We start from the raw sequence: 17,288 nt of genomic DNA, 5'->3' as shown, positions 1-17,288 counted from the left end.
CCCCCTTAAACAATTCTGGACAAACCACTGAGTTTGATCTCTAAACTTCTAGGTCTAGACAATGAAATGCTCTTTAGGGCCAATGCCTCTCCGTTGGCGTAATGCCGTCGTCTTCTAATCCATATCCCGTGGAGGCATATATTGGTTCGGATCCCACTTTAAACTGTAGGTCCAGTTCCAATTAGCCTTACTGTGCATAAAGTGGACTTAAAACACCAAATCAATCAATCATTCAAAGAATCGGGATAAAAATGGAGATAAATTTATGAATTGTGTTTGCCGCCCTGTAATATTATTTGCTTCTTTTCTGGAAAAGAAATAAAGAAAATGAGACATCTGTCATGTTTGCTGTAATTTTCAGGAAACGCCCTTTTCCTAATACCGTCTTATTTTAAACCAAGTAACGAATGATTGACGAGATGTACACACAACCCAATCACGAACATGCAGAGACTTCCGAGGAGGCTCTAGTAGTTGCAGAAATTCCCGCAAGATGTCACGTGCAACACAGTACAGAATCGAAGCAACAGCCCTCTAATGCTGACATCTGCGGTGATTATGTGAACTATCTGGACCTCCAGCCGTTTCATCGAAACCAGACAATGTTTACGCAATTACAAAAGCAAACAAATTATACACATAAACTCGAGCACACATCAATGGAGCGTCGTTAACAATGAAAGTACATAGACAGGAGATAATACAATCAACCTTGACACATAGTCTAGACGTTCAAAGGATGGGAATTTAGATTATTCGCACAACTTCTGCTTGCATGCAATCTTTCATAGTTTCTTGAAACATATTGACTTGTGTTCGTTCATACATTAGGTTTGGAATTAACTTGCTGATGACTCATGTTTGGTCAAGTACCCTAGGCATTCGTAATCAAGATGTCTATTTCCCAGAATAGTAGTATATATATTAATAAAAGTTGTTATATAGTTATGCGGAACGTTATTGGGTAGGCGGGGATTGTACCCCTCTCTAAAACGCAATGTTCGTCACGGGTTGTCTGTATGGACAGAAGTTCTCATGCTATAATAATGATTTGGTGCGTATTTTTGCACAAAAATACATTGCAAAATAGACAGACGGTTCAAGAAATATATTTCGTAAGGAGTCTGTGTAAGCTAACAAAATCTTACACATAATAATAGTAATAATATTTCATGAAAAGGTAAAATAAAGATGACCTAAAAATAGAGACATGCAACATCACTCATTAACGACCACTAAATATGCATATGAAGAGCTTTAAATTAACAAATAATAATCATACTTCTACACACAGAAAATAATGTCGAAATTAAAAGGAAATATACAATTTATAAGATAAAAAATGTCAATACCAGCCGGTAATAACAAAAGTCATTCATTATTTTTATGCATATTAAACTGATTCATCCCAATCGAATCCTGTCTTCGTGTAAGTTCGGCGAAAAATAAACTAACTTCATATTATACAACAAACCGAATACAATCATTTTGCTAATGTAGTGCTGAAACACGCATTTCAAATTTTATTAATCAAAAGAAGACACTTATTTAATTTTTAATACTGGATAACTCTTTTTGGGAGAGTCCGGACCTCTTGGTTTCCCTTCTAAGCAGTGCTCGAAGTGGAAGGGGGTGCGGGGATAGTATCCCCCAGGCTGAGGAAATTTATGAAGCAACCCCAGCTGCCCCATTGCCTCCTTAGGAACATACCCTTAGTTCCGAGGCTCAAGGAAGAAGTTTGCACCTTCAAGCACTACATTTTTGTAATCTCTTAAAATATTTCTGAACGGATTCGGCCATTTTAAGGTAATTCTTGGCTGCAGAAAACCATAATTCATTTCCATATTAATATAAATAATAATAGTAATATAAATTTGGAATACAATTGGTTTAATTTGATTAGTTTAAAATAGTCATGACTGTATAATGACAATCATAACCATAATGAATATTATTAGTGTTATTGTTTCTAATTCTTAGTGATTAAGTTTTACCAATTGCTTTCCCTTACAAAAATTTCTGTCGAGGTCCATAGCCCAGAGAGCTGTAGTTAGAAATTTCACCGCCCCGCCCCTCTTCTGGGGGTGCGAAATCATTGAAGATTGGTGGGGGGAGGAAGATCTTATTCTACACACACACACACACACACACACACATATACATAAATGTATAAATATTTATACATGTAATACATATTTATAATAATAAGTATATATACAAGTAAATTAATATTTAATGTACATTATTATTAAGTTTTAAGTTTGTCAATAATTTACAAAATAGTTGATATATTTTTATTACGTTTTGAGTTTTGTTTAGTTTCTATTAGTCTAAATCAATTAGATGTCATAGTTATATTTGTCTTGCATTGTTATTTTACCTTTATTATGAATATATTATATCAATATGACATATATTGTCATTGCCTAATCATTCAAATTCACAGTAAATTTGATTGAAGCTGTGTTTGTATTATATTATTTTTATCGATAATATCTATTGAAAGTCATGCCTTATTTACTCTCATATGGATTTGATATTTGTACAAATAGTGTAATTAATCTTAGTGTTCATCGACTATTGTGCGATGTATAATATGTTTGTATCTGAAAGTATTTAGCAGTACTCTGTTGTTATTGTACTATATTGTGTTTGTATTTTGTTCTGTTACTTTGTGTAACATACCTACTGCCATTTTAATCTTTTTATCTTTTTTTATCTTTTGCTTTGTATTTTGTAATATTGAAATTTTGTAGTTTTGTATTTTTGTAATTTTTAAAATGTATATTTAATCTTTATTATAAATGTTTTTAATATGATCCTTTGTAATTGAAACTATTGGTTCTGTTAAGGATCTTTTGCTAAATAAATAAATATAACATTTGTTATTGGTGTAAGTTCTGTAAATGGTCTCTTGAATGAGAGAGAATGTACGTATGCAACACTCACAAACACATTACTTGCGTGTTTTCGATACTATCCTTAGTAAAGTATATTTGAAGTAAAAAATAATTGGTCGCCTTTTGTTTTTATAACAAACACTTTACCCCCGGAAATTTTTGGTGGGGGGGATTTTTGAAGCCAAAATTTGGGGGGGATCCCCCCCTCTCCCTCTCAGGATTTCGCTCCCTGCTACTGGTTCATCCCCTCTCTCTTCTAATATACGCGCGCAAACAGCAATTCCCCGTGTCTGTAAGGAATCAATAGAAAATATTTAATCAATTTTGCCTCAAGTGCGAACTCTTCTCTATATCAAAACTCTGTTATCTCTCGACTGTAACAAAGTTCATTCACTGAAGACAAAATTGTTCCGCGACAAAACCTAAAAATGAACATTTGACATTTATTTCCGTCTCTCTCTCTCTCTTGGCGCGTGTGTGTAGACTAACTTTATTTATTTTACTTCGTGTTTCTGTAAATGAATAAATGTTTTTTGTTTATTTTACTTCGCATTTCTGCGATGTTGAATGGTGATTAAGGCCCCTCCCTAGGGCTGGCTCTGCGTTAAGTAGAATTTAAACATGGAACCAGTCATGTGAATAATTCCCAGCATTGACAAAGAACCAATAGTATATGTTCTACGTTTTACTGAGGCGAAACATTAACGCCTCTGGCGATTTTAACTTCACTGAGAGATGAGTAACGCAATCAAATGCAACATCAAAATATACCCTTGCGTCTACATTAGCACCTTTGCTTTCTCAAGGTCTTGGAAAGAAAGAAACAAAGAAGTCACGTAAGAGCAACCCTTCTCGAACGTTCAGAAATGCAACTACCTGGAATTACACTTTCATTGCATCAACGGAGATTGTGCAAGGGCAATCTAATGGCCCCGCAAGGAGCATAAAGTCTTAATCGTAGTTTTCAACCTTGCGTTGGAGAAGAATGTTCCGGATTCGAATCCTATGTAATTAATGGATGGCTCTATAATTCTGTATCATCATTCACCCTCATCGTCGTTATTAACATAAGAGGTAGATATGCGACGTGAAGTTATCGAAATAGAGAGACAGATGAACAAAATCATGAACATTTTAATTTTAAAACTGCAGAGATGATAAACTTGAATTGTTCAGAGGGGAATTATTCCTGATTTTTTAAATTCTAATTCAATGCCCTTCCACATTTTGCTATTTTTTGCCCCTACACTATGACCTCTTAATGCTAAGTCACGTCTACCAAGAGAAAGCAAACTCTCCTTGCCCCCCCCCCCCTTTCGTTCTCTCCAGTTTTGGTACCCAATCTCTTCTTTCTTTATTATTTATAGCTCCTTCTCTATCTCCATTTTATTCAACTCTCTCTTTGCAACTAACCAGCTGAGTGTATATTTCCCCTCGTGAACTCATTGAGGACAGGCAAGAAACAGGGATCTGGATTTCGTTCACTGTGGGAGCAAATTTCAATGGTTACTTTGTGTTTCAGAAAATTTCCTACAGGGGGAGAGGGCACCAAATCCGAAAAATTGGTTGTAATAAAATGTGATATATTGACGCCAAAACAGAGAACATTTTAAGGAGAGGCAGAAAAGAAGAGATAAAAGCACGTTGGAAAGTGAAAGAAGAAAGAGAAGACAATGAAACGAGAGAGAGAAGAAGAGGGAAAGGAAGGAAGGGGCATGGGAACGGAAGTGAAATAAAGAAACTACACACACACACAGACAAGATGAGAAGGAATCTAAATAAAACACACACAGACCTTCCCAGGGGCGGCGCCAAAAATCGCTTCTTTTTTCTTCTCAGCAAATCACTTCTCTCTGTAGGGCTAGCTGGTTTAAATGTAAAAACCTCTCTCTATCTCTCTTTCTCCTTACAATTCCGATTTTCCTCTTACTTTTTCCTTATTATTATCCCCTTCATTCTTTTATGCCTTCTTATTCATCTGTATCTTTCTTTCTCAGCTTGTGTTACATCTCTCGCTCTCGATCCACCCTTCAAATCTCTCTTTTAAGTAATTTTCTGGTCCATGGATGATAAACAATGGTGAAGAATTACATTTTTTTGTTCATAACTCAAATGCATGTACCTGAATAGTTTCATCACATTATGAGTTTTAACGGAAAGAAGCGTTTGTTTACTGGTCGAAGGTTAATGCTTACTTCTCCTGGCTAACGAGGTATTTACAACTGATAAATATACATGAATGTTTTAATTAAAATTAATGTCTCATTAGAAAGGTTATAAAAACACATGGAGCAACCATTCATTCTGCATAAAATTTTCCTACGCTACAAAAGGGCATTTTGACCCGGGTTCGAATCTCGGCCTCGGTATGGGAGTGTTCTTTGTGAGTGTCCCTTCATGAATTTTATCACATCATCACTCATTCTTATCTTCGCGACTAGCCAAAAGAGACAGAAAAGCGAAGTAAAATAAACAAAATCAATCAAATGAAATCATAAGAAAAGAATATAAATGGAGATGAAGAGCTGCAGTAAAAACAATGAATGAAAATTATGTAAGATTTGAGAAGAAGAAGAAGAAAATATAGTACTCCTTTTGCAGACAATAGAATGCATACTATGAAACACAGTTTGACTCAATCGTTTTTATTTTAACAGCTTCCTTCCCTGTTCTGTCTTATCAACTTACAAAGAAGATTGTTGTTTCCTAAATTTGATGCAAATCAGTCAGACAACAGCTACAAGAACCTTTACGTCAAAAGGAAGCCCTTTACACAGGCTATTTACGATATAAATCGCTTCTTTTTTCTTCTGTCAGCAAATCACTTCTCTCTGTAGTTTGTGCATTAAACAGCAGGTGTTACTGTTGACCCATTCATCCAGGACTACCTGTGGCCGTGGCTCGAAATCGTGGGACAAGATCAGGTTTTCGAGTATGATTGAGTAACATTAGACAGAAATGCGTAGCCCAAGGAGCTTTTTCAAACTGGTTGGATCGCTCTTCAGTTCAAAGGCACTTGGGAGAAGAGGGGAGGGGAGAAATAACTTCATTTTTTGCTCGCGTAACGTGGTTAAAAAGAACGCTACACAAGTCGTTTTCCACGCTGATACATAGAGGCCGCTCACCTACTATCCTCATGAATATTCGAAGTCTCGACACCAGTGCAAGATTGTGATTATCAACATGCAATATAAGTTACAGCTAGAGTGCAACCGTAATTGTTGCCCTTGCACATCTTTTTTCGCAGCAGGATTGGGAGATAGAACAAATTCATGTGAATTGTCCTTGGAAGCTAGATTGAACATTTATTATCTGGTTGAACTCATGTGGTTGCTGGCATTATGGTGTGTAGATGAACTTATATTACAACAGATCTACTTGTTGATGTTCTTTCAGATGTTGTCATTCCTACTTGTTAGTTCGTGACGTAAACGTTAAACCTACGCAGAGATATGTTTTCTTGTTTCAAAGCTACATTAACTTCGAGGCAAATTAAAAGTGAATGAATCACAGTAAATAGAATGTCGACGAAATTGATGGCGCGCGCTACGATGCCAGGGGTTCCGGGTTCGAATCCCGGTCTGGGCATGGGCGTTCTATTAGTTTCATCACTCATCCTCATCATCGCGATTAGCCAAAAGTGGCAGAAAAGCGAAGTAAAATAAACCAAATGAATCAATCAACGAAATTTACTGTTTGAAGACGAACAACTGCTACTCTATAAAATTGAAAAGAATCAAACGCTGAAGAGAATGGCAGTAATAAATAAATAAAGACCAAAGGTACAAATGGAAACGAACAGAATTATCGGGAAATGGAGTGCGCGAGAAACTAAAATCTAATAGTGAGTGTGAATTGAGTAGCAAGTATAAAGATAAACAGTGGATGGATGAGAATGGAAACGAAGAGAGAGAGAGAGAGAGAGAGAGAGAGAGAGAGAGAGAGAGAGAGAGAGAGAGAGAGAGAGAGAGAGCGAATACTTTTAAACACTTCTGTGTTTAATTCCTTTCAGAGTTGTTCCAGAAACCCGTCAAGTATATTTATGAAGCGAGTTACAAACATTTCATAAAATCTGCAACTGGGAATCGTACTAGCGTCCCCTTGATTACAAAGTGATAACATTAACAATTTCATTATCCGTTATTTAGGAAAAGGTTAAAGATGAGTGTAATTTCCTATTATATCTATCTGTCCCATCTGCGACACCTGTGGGCACAAATTGGTTCCGAAGCGTTAATACAGTGACGAAAAAGTGTGTCGTCACAGAATGAGGGCGATCACTGCCTTTCGTTCTTCAATTCGATTGGTGAAAGCCTTCGCACAGTAGGTCAGAAAATTCGAAAATTTAGTTTCAAGGATGTGGCAGCCCCTATTGTAATTACCACCAGGACAATTTTATCTTTTTTGCTCATATTCTCTTCCTCTCTTAACAGTTAGTAAAATCTGCCTTCTTTGTAGTCTCCAACGCTGAAACATGATAAGTTATTACATTTTTTCACTGTCCCTGATGAAAATGTTGTTCGAACAAGCGTTCTCGGGTTAGCTTCCAACGTTTCGAGAACATACATTCCTTGGAAGATGAGAGCAATCAATGCGCTCGAAACGTTGGCAAGAAAACAACTTGCAAACAACAACAACAAAAATGTAAATCAAAATTTCATGCAAATGTGGTCACCACTTTGTGCAACTCATAACACAGGTTCGTACTCGTTATGCAATATAAATATAATTGTCTACATGCTAAAGATATGTGCATAAAAATGAGCTGGACGTTACAAATCGAAAATGCCGGCATCTGAGCTATGCCTCGCCGTCTGCAGTCACGCGCTATCTCGGCCCCGAGTCAAACTGAACGCATTGTATTTCAGTCTTTCCAGCGTATTGTTCAGTATTACTGTGGTCACCAGTGTGTATTGAAATAGGTCAAAATTATATTTTTTTGTATAAAAATCTAAATAATCAATCTCATTGCCAATTCTGTGGACCCAAAGTGCCAATTTCCTTAAAAATGATAATCTTAAACATTTATATTGATTTAGGGGTCAAAAAGCGAGCTCCTGATTTTTGCAGATTGTTTTGGCGTTCTGATTGATTGATTGATTTGGTGTTTAAAGTCTACTTTATGCACAGTAAGGTTAATCGAGACTGAACCGAACCACTTGTGCCTCACAGGGTATCGAACACGAGACTCCTTGATTACAAGGCGACGACGCTACCACTGCGCCATCGGGGATGCCCTTTTGGCGTTCTGGATCACTGTGCAGGGTGTCATATGAAAACCTGCGGCTGAAGTACATGGCGAAATCCTGGTGGGACGGGAGGATTTCCCCCACCAACAATTTTGGCCTCAAAAATTTCCGGGGGGAGAGTTTTATTTTTAACAAACAAAAGATAAGCAATTACTTTTAATTTAAAATATACTTTACTAAGAATAATATCCAAAAGACACACAAATTAGTGTATTTGTGAGTGTTCAATGCCATTTCTCCCTCAAGAGATCATGAACAAATCTACATCAATACGCACAATAAAGTAAAACATGAATGCAAGAAAATAATAACTATGAAATCTAATTAATTTATCTTAAAGCTCAAACTAAACAAAAACTTACACATAATAAAACCACTTGAACTATTTCATAATGTATTAACATCTTTAACCGGTTAGTAAAGGAATTAATTAGCTGCTTTGCAATGTGTATAAAAGTAACAAATTAATTTCCTTTATGTAATTAATAATAATAATAATAATATATTTTTAATTGAGTAATTTATTTCTACTTTTAATAACATTACAAATATGTATCGTATAATTTACACATATGTTTGTGGGGGAGGGGGTTTGTAGATGAAGAACTTTCTCCCCCCACCAGTTTTCAATGATTTCGCACCCTGCATAGGTCCGTTCCTGGTTAGAATTTCTTAGAATTTCTTTATTCATGGGCGAAATCAGCCTGTGGCTGCTCTACCACTTAACCCGCAAAATCTAGTACACTAAAACAAACAGAATACAATTACTACTATAACATAAAAATTCCATTACATCTTCACATCTAACTATAAAGTTGTATTTCGAACCATCCAGTGTCTGTTTAGAAAGCATTGGATAATTTGGATTTACAATATCCGGATGTAGTTATGATAAAAATCCACCATTAAACATTTCTGCGGAGCGGAATGACTCTGCTGGACTACGTGCAAGGGGTCACTTCCTATCAGGAACCTCTTCAGACCTTGCTTCACCTCTTGTAGCAGATATCTCCTCTCCTCTAAGGCCTTGGAACACTTCCACGTGGTACGGGTGTGTTCATGAAACTGTGTATACATTCTCGTCGCTTTCGACAACGCGCTGACGTCTTTTCAGCAACCGGGAACGTTACACTCGTGCGATAACCCCCCCTCCCCTCCCCTCGTTTCTGTGTCACGTGTTAGAATGATGATCGAGTCTTCTCGAATAGCTATTAATATATACAAGTCAACCAATTCTAAACATTACTGTTGTTTCTTAACCGTGCTACATTAATCTCTTTTCACTTGCATAATTTTTGTCTTTTCGTTTCAAATTGCTTGCACTACATCCATATTTTTATCTCTCCAAAAACTATGCACACTTCAACGCAGGCACGTATCCAGAGGGGGGCTCAGGGGGCTCGAGCCCCCTCCGAAATTTTTCGATTTACACTAGATAAAATGAGGTTTTTGGCTCGTGTGTGTGAAATAAAATATTGTGATTATAAATTAAAGAGATCGAGGAAAAGCGGAGAATGTTCTAGAACCCTGAGGGATAACTCTGTTATTGATAATATTGTATGTAAACTTTTCTTGCTCTTTCGGTGTTGTCGCAACGAACTTGAGCATTATTTAAAGATTTGTCAGCATTTGGCAGTTGCACAAGAAAGCACTGTTGAAGGCAGTCGGGTGATTCGTTTGATTACTAATTCTCTGAAAAGTGAATAGGAGGTGGAGTCGAACTACAAAACATTTTATGTGCAACATTCCAGAATATAATATGGATATAAATACGCGGATTCAATTTCACGGTTGGTCTGTACAACAGAATCATTCAATAAGGTTTCAGGAGTAAGTGCGACAGTCGGTTAGTGATCAGTCAGTGTCCATTGACAGTTTTATACGATGTAGAGATTAGGGGGGGGGGGAGAACTAGTGACACATTTTGCTGGAAAGTGCGGAAGTCTACCACTATTACAAGTTCGGGTCCAAAGCTGAAGATATTGCCGACAGTGTAGTGCTATTGTACAGGGGGCCTTAGAAAGAGCGTTTCGCGGGCTAACAGCAGACGTCGCTCGCACACTATTGCCGATACTCTCGTGTCGTCTGCTCCTCAGCCGAACAAACAGGCAGAGGATTACTCACTTTTCCAGAAGGGTGCAGCGAGCTAGCTGTGGCAACCGGGCTCGCTCATTCGCGGACCTGATTGGTTCACGCAGACACGCCCCCATATTGTCGTCTGCTGTAAGCCCGCGAAGCGATCTTTCTAAAGCCTCCTGCACTATAGTTTCGGGTCATGAGCCGAAGAGATCGAAGGTCTCTAAAGTAAATATTTCAGCAGTAATGGGCATTGGAGCCTAATTTTTTTAAAAAAAGGAAATAAGCTGCACAGATCGACTGAAAAACTAAGTTTTGAGTGACGATTTATTAGTAACCGGACAAAGTTTCCTGTATGCAGTCCGAGAGTTTCGTGGGTTAAAACTTTTAAGTCAACTGTTTTGGAAAAACACTCAAACGCTAACTACCACAAAGGGGCAGCCACGAAGGCCGAAAATTTTATGAATGTCGAGAAGAGAAAGCAAGAAGTTGTTGCATATGTGGAAATTTTAGCGGAAAAAGCAAGCTCGACCATGACTCTGGCATATACCGTGCCATTCTTTGTTCTACCAAGTGAGCTACCGAGTCACCCTTGGCTTCGCTTGATCTTTTGCTGTCGCTGTAGAGCAATGGCACGGTATGCCTGGTGGAGTCTGCATTTTCCGCTAAAATTTCTGCATGGCACATCTCTTGTGTATGCCCAACCGTAAGATGTTGCCTGTTTAATTAACAAGCACAAAAAAAGGAGATAGAATAAAATTAAGGGACATTCCCACCGGTTGACAAGATATTTTTCTTCTGTGGTCAACACGAGCTGCTGTTTCAAGGTGACAATGAGATTGACCCACCAGGTTTCACACCGAAGCTACAAGCTATACGTGTCGCTTGAGGATTTCACGAATCGAACACAGGCTTGTGCAGCCTGTCGTGCCGCTACGGTGTGAAAAGTCTCTGTTTATTGGCTCACTCATTGCAAACGACGTGTGTGTGCCTTCGGTCTGAATTCTTCCTAAATCTTGAAGATCCAAGTCACAAGGAAGGAATCAAATCAAATCAAAACATTAGAATGGATTGTCCATTACATAACAGCTTCGTGAAACGGACACATACTCATACTGAGATCGTTTCGGCACAAACACAACGTTCGTACATTGCAACAGAGGAGTCGAGTGATAAAAAATGTCCCGATATCACGTTCTGAAGAGAAAAAAAACAGCAGCTTAAACAGTGGCAGATTTAGGAGACAGTTGCTCTCCATTTTTGGCCCCGCACTATGGCTTTTTAATGCTAACCTTTGTCTACCAAGAGAAAGTAAACTTTTCTTGCCCCCTCCCTCCCCCCCACCGTTTTGGAACTGAATCGCCACCATCGACCTTAAACCTTGCGAGGTTCTATCTATACCCCTGTAAAAAAAATGATGTTTAGCCCCCCCCGAAAAGAATTTCTGGATACGTGCCTGCTTCAACGGGCTAGAGAGAAAATAAATATTTGATTCTTGTTATTTGGCGTCGCTTTACTGCCATTCTTGTCTAATCGTGACGATAAAGATGATATGATGAAAGTGATGAAGGGACACTCACAAAGAATACCCATGCTCAGGTCGGGATTCGAACCCGGGACCCCTGGCGTCGTAGCACGCTGTGATAACCACTCCGACGCGGAGGTCGGCTCTGCATGGAAAGAGGTTCGCTATTTATGATACAGGGTGAGTCAAAAGTCAGGTTACCTAGGAAATTTTCCTTGTCTGTTTTCTGGTCCATGGATCGGTCGCCGTGGCCCGTTCACTGGTCACCGCGGCAGGCCCGTAGCCAGGCAGGGGCCGGGGGGGCTCAGACCCCCCTGGCACTGCCGTCAAACCCCTTAACATTAGGCAAAACTATTTTGTGTAATTTGTTTGCAGTGAAGAGTGAAAATGTAGACAGCAGATATTATTTTGTTCATAACTTTGGTGAAATATAAATTCACAGAACATGAACAACAGCTAATACGTTTGTATTAAAGGCATTTAAAGGCGCTCGTCTACTCAGATAAGATTCAGAGCATTCAGCATCTGAAGGAAAGCATTGTTCAATGTACAGACATGATTATGCCGGACGTTCTGCAAAAGGTTCTGGAGAACTGGAAGAAACAGCTCACGCACAAATGCATTGATGTTCAAGGTACAGTGGGATCCATTAGTATTATCGTGCAAATTGTCCATGACTATTTTCATTAATTTTTCTCTTACATCCTATGTGTTTTTAAGCGATGGATCTTTATGTATCCTGGTGCTGAAGTTGTCAACAGCTTGTTTTGAGTTTTCTTTTAATTCTTGAAGCTGTTATTGGGTCAAATAAAGTGCACGAACATGGTGATGGACAATTTGCAAGGTAATACTCATGGATCCCCCTGTACACACATTGAAGATATGCTATAAATACTCTATGTAACCTGACTTCTGGAACACAAAAAAGTGGACAAATACTGAATATTTGTAGATTAGGCACACACAGGAGTTGTACTACGTAGAAATTTTCAGCGAAAAATGCAGGCTCGACCAGGGGTCTCTGGCATACCGTGCCATTACTCTAACCACTGAGCTACCGAGCCGGCCTGGCCTCACCTGATCTTCCGCTATCGCTGTTTTACCTGCGTGGAATCGTCTCTGCCAGTGCTACTGCAACGGGATCTGTTGCCTTTGAAACACAGTACACTTCGACGTTGCCTGGTTCCTCCCAGCAATGGCACGGTATGCCAGAGACGCGGGTTCGAGTCCTGGTCGAAAATTTCCACGAAATTCTGAATATGTTTGTATGTTTAGGAGTACAGATACTTAAAAATACATTATTATTTAACTGTGGAGTGTAACGTGTGAGGCAGGCTCGTAGCCAGAATTTTATTTCGGAGGGCATCTAACATCAGAAATATTTGTAGAGGAGGTCAGTCCATAGATAAAACTTCATTAGTACAAGTAATAATGACAATAATAATTATTATTATTTTACAATAATAACTATTATAAGTTATTAAAAATATACCAATATCAATCCAAATTTATTATTACATAAATGGAAAGAATTTGCTACTCGATCTACCGTATCGGTGAATATCTAATACAATTGTTGTCCATTATTTTACTTATATTTTGTACAGTTAGTTTACTGAAAATTATAGTTATTGTATTTTGTTATTAACTTTTACACAATCGTTGAAAAATGGCTTTAACAGTTTGTGGTAAATTTTACTAATAAAGTTTATATTCTGTGACCTCTCACAAAGAAAAGTATAAGTTTTGGAAGCTGTGGATCCATTTATTCTTGGATTAATTGGTAGAATATAAAAATATAACCTGGTTCCTCTATTATGCACTAAACTTTTTTCGATGTAATGCAGTTTTTACTGTGGTTATAACTTTATTTATGTTATTAATATTAAAAATTGCATTTAAATTAGATAGTTATAGGGTTTCGGGTGGGCTTCAGCCCCCTTAGCCCTCGCGTGGCTACATGCCTGGTGTGAGGGGTGACCCTTCGTGAAGACACCAAAATGTCAACCTCACTTCTACGTAGTAGAGTAAGATTATTTCCATAACATCCCTGACTGTTCTGCATTTGCAGCTTGGGCGCGAGTCACAGTCACAACTTCCGAAGCAGCCAATCAACAAGCGAGCTACTGAAGTTATTCCAACCCGGCACCAATCGCGGACCTTCTACCTCACGCTCCTCGCTGTCGGTAGGCTCACTAGCTAGACTCGCGCAGTCAGCCAGAGCTGTACCGAAAATATGACTCTACAGTCGGATCCATTAGTATTGCTCGGCAAATTGTTCATGACTATTTTCATGAATGTTTCTCTAACATTCTATGTGTTTTTAAGCGATGGATTTTTATGTATGCTGGTGCAGAAGTTGTCAATAGCTTCTTTTGAGTTTTGAAGCTCTTATTGGGTCAAATAAAGTGCACGAACATGGTGATGGACAATTTGCACGGTAATACTCATGGATCCCACTGTACAAGGACTACATTTTACAGACTAACCACGCTCTGGCGTCTGGACCCATGACAAGTATAATCCTCTGTGGACTTAACATGGTGTGCTGTCCATATGCATTCGTGACTGTCCCTTCATCTATTTAATCTTATCATCACTCATGCTTATCTTCGCAATTAGCCAAAAGTGGCAGTAAAACGAAGCTAAATAACAAGAACCAAATTAATAACCTAATTAAATCAATTAACTGCAACCATGTTAATAACACTATCAGTTGGTGTTTTTAGTCCACTTTATGCACAGTAAGTCTAATCGGGACTGGATCTACAGTTTAAAGTAGGATCCGCACCACTATGTGCCTCCACCTGGTATCTAACTAATAACACTATTAGTACCAATAATAATAACAGGGGTATAAGGGGTGATCTTTCCGGAAGGTTCCCAAATGTTAACCTTGTGACGAGCACGAAAGTTACAATGTTGTGTTATGTTGAGATATGATGACTTTTAACATGAATTTATGAACGTACATGTCCAAAAAGAAACAACTGACTATCGAATATAGTAAACAGTTTGTAAAAGTGCAAGGTATAAGTGATGAATACAGAAATATTATTATTGGAATCTAGTTTTTTGTTGACAAATTTGAAGGTTTCAATAATTTAGCGCCCCAGCCAGGATCCGAACCTGGAATTTTCTGAAACCTACAAATTTGTCAACATAAAACTAGATTCCAATAATAATATTTGTGTATTCATCACTTATACCTTTCACATAACTTTCTACAAACTGTTTTACTATATTCGATAGTCAGTTGTTTCTATTTGGACATGAACGTTCATAAATTCATGTTATAAAATCATCATAACTCAACACAACACAACACAACATTGTAACTTTTGTGCTCGTCACAACCTCCCTTCCATGTACACTGCTCTGGCAGCTGAGCCTACAGCTAATAGTACAATCCTCTGTGTGGCTCGTGTTGTGTTCTGTCCACGTGCGGCTGTCCATTTGTCAATTTAATCTTATCACGTTTCACCCCCATCTTCGCGATTAGCAAAAGTGGGAATCGATAGTCTGCAAAATTAAGTTCAGGGTTCACTACGTGGAAGATTGATTGATTTGGTGTTGTAAGTCAATTTTGTGCACAGTATTTTATTAGTGTAAGCTATTCACTCGAAGCTGTGTACACATCACACACATAGGTTGTGTTACAGTTATTCACCAGAGTCTGGGGAAAACACAAAGCTGTTGTACCTTACAACATTAAGCATTTCTAAATTTTTAAAAGTGAGTTTGTTTCTTTTCGGAGATAAAATATCTTTATATAAGCTGAAGCTTCTCTCTACATCCACAGAAACAAGTGGGGCAAACTTAGTATTCACTGGGAATGGCAATTCTGTGGAAGTGGCAAATTCCACAACAGCCTCAAGTTTGTCTCTGGCAAAACCATCTAACTGCCCCCTCACAGTAGTAAAGATATCCCATTGTTTTTCCTTTTCGACGCCTTGTTCTTCTAAGCTTTTGTACTTGTGTACTTGTAGGAATGTACACAAAATAGTTATTTTTGCAAATCATCTATGTTGTCTGGGAGGAGAAGTTGCTGTGCCTTGGAAATTGCACCTGCGTCGGTTGAATCCAGGGAAAGCACAAACTCCTTAATTTTTTCAACATTTTCACGCAGAAATGCAGCACACTCAATCCATGATCCCCAGTGAGTAATGATGGGGAAATGTGGCAGGGGCAGGCAGGTATTTCTCTGTAGGCAAGAATGCTACTCGGGGCCTTAAGGAGTATTTTCTTCAGATCAGATATGAACTCATTTACAATGTTGTATTCGTTCCTAATAGATTCAGAAACCCTGTGAAGGGTATGAGCCAAACAGGTTACATGCTTTAACTTAGGGAACAATGGCTTGAATTGGTTAAATGCCGAAAGCATGTAGGGAGCAAGTACAACAACAACTTTTTTCGAACTGAATTCCACCCGGCCACAGTTTTTGACAGAAATCCATAAATGACTGCATCACTGTACTGGCATTGGTTTTCTGCAACTCATTCATGTTTAGTAACATGGGCTTAACTTCCTCACCTGTCAGAGGAAAAACCAAAATGTTCAAAACATATCGTTGCATTGAGTCTGTCGTCTCATCCAGAATGACACCTATATCGCAATCTGACCTTTCACCTTAATTTTACGAACAGTTTCTTCATACACAGGTTCAATATAGTTTTTCCTTAGCGTACTCTCAGCGGGCACTGACAGCTGTGTGTACTTTTCAAGGCCAGATGGTTCACCTTGTTGAGTGGAATCCCCGCCTGTGTAAAAGATGCACACAAGTCAACATTAAATTCCTTTAAATTTTGGTTCTTGGAAGAACACTGCTCAAATGCATTGCGTAAGAAAGGCTGCCGAGATTTACATCCTTGCAGATTCTTGTTCTTTTGATGCTTAGAGCTGAAAATATGTTGCTGGATGCGATCTCTCTGGTGTTTTTCATCTAATGTGATTCCCGTATCACAAACCGTGCATCGAATAACAGTTCCATCACTTTCTATGAACCCATGCTTAAATTCTTGAGCCAGACTGAGAAATCGGGATGTGGGCACTTTCGGCATGGTAAAGTACATGCACTAACAGGATCTAACAGAATGAAAAAGCAGGTAAGAAACTTACATCCACAAACAATATCTGTCCACTGCGAACACATGAAATGTGAAACCCACCACTTCAGAAACACATTGTTGCTTCACTGCTTCCAAGACCAACTGCATTTCCTTCTTCCTTCTATCTTAAAAATAAAATAACGACAACCTGGTGCATATCAGTAGCTGCCTTTCCATTGTTGATTTCAAATAGGCAACAATCAAGCACAGTTTAAATACATTCAATTTCAGTTAACAATGTGAAAACATCTTAAAAGAGAAAAGTGTCGCGAAAAAAAAATTCAATGATTTGCTGAGGAAATATATTTAACATCACCAGTAAAAGGACACAAAATGGGGAGAAAAAGCGATTAAGAACACGAAAAAGGGGGGAAATAGATAAATGTCCCAGAAAAGGGAGGGAAGGGGAAAGGTTATCAAAAAAGGG

This window comes from Lepisma saccharinum, chromosome 15 (genome assembly GCF_977018435.1).
Source record: "Lepisma saccharinum chromosome 15, izLepSacc3.1, whole genome shotgun sequence".
Lineage (NCBI taxonomy): Eukaryota > Metazoa > Arthropoda > Insecta > Zygentoma > Lepismatidae > Lepisma > Lepisma saccharinum.
The sequence above is the reverse complement of the archived record's forward strand: the minus strand, read 5'-3'. Positions refer to the sequence as shown.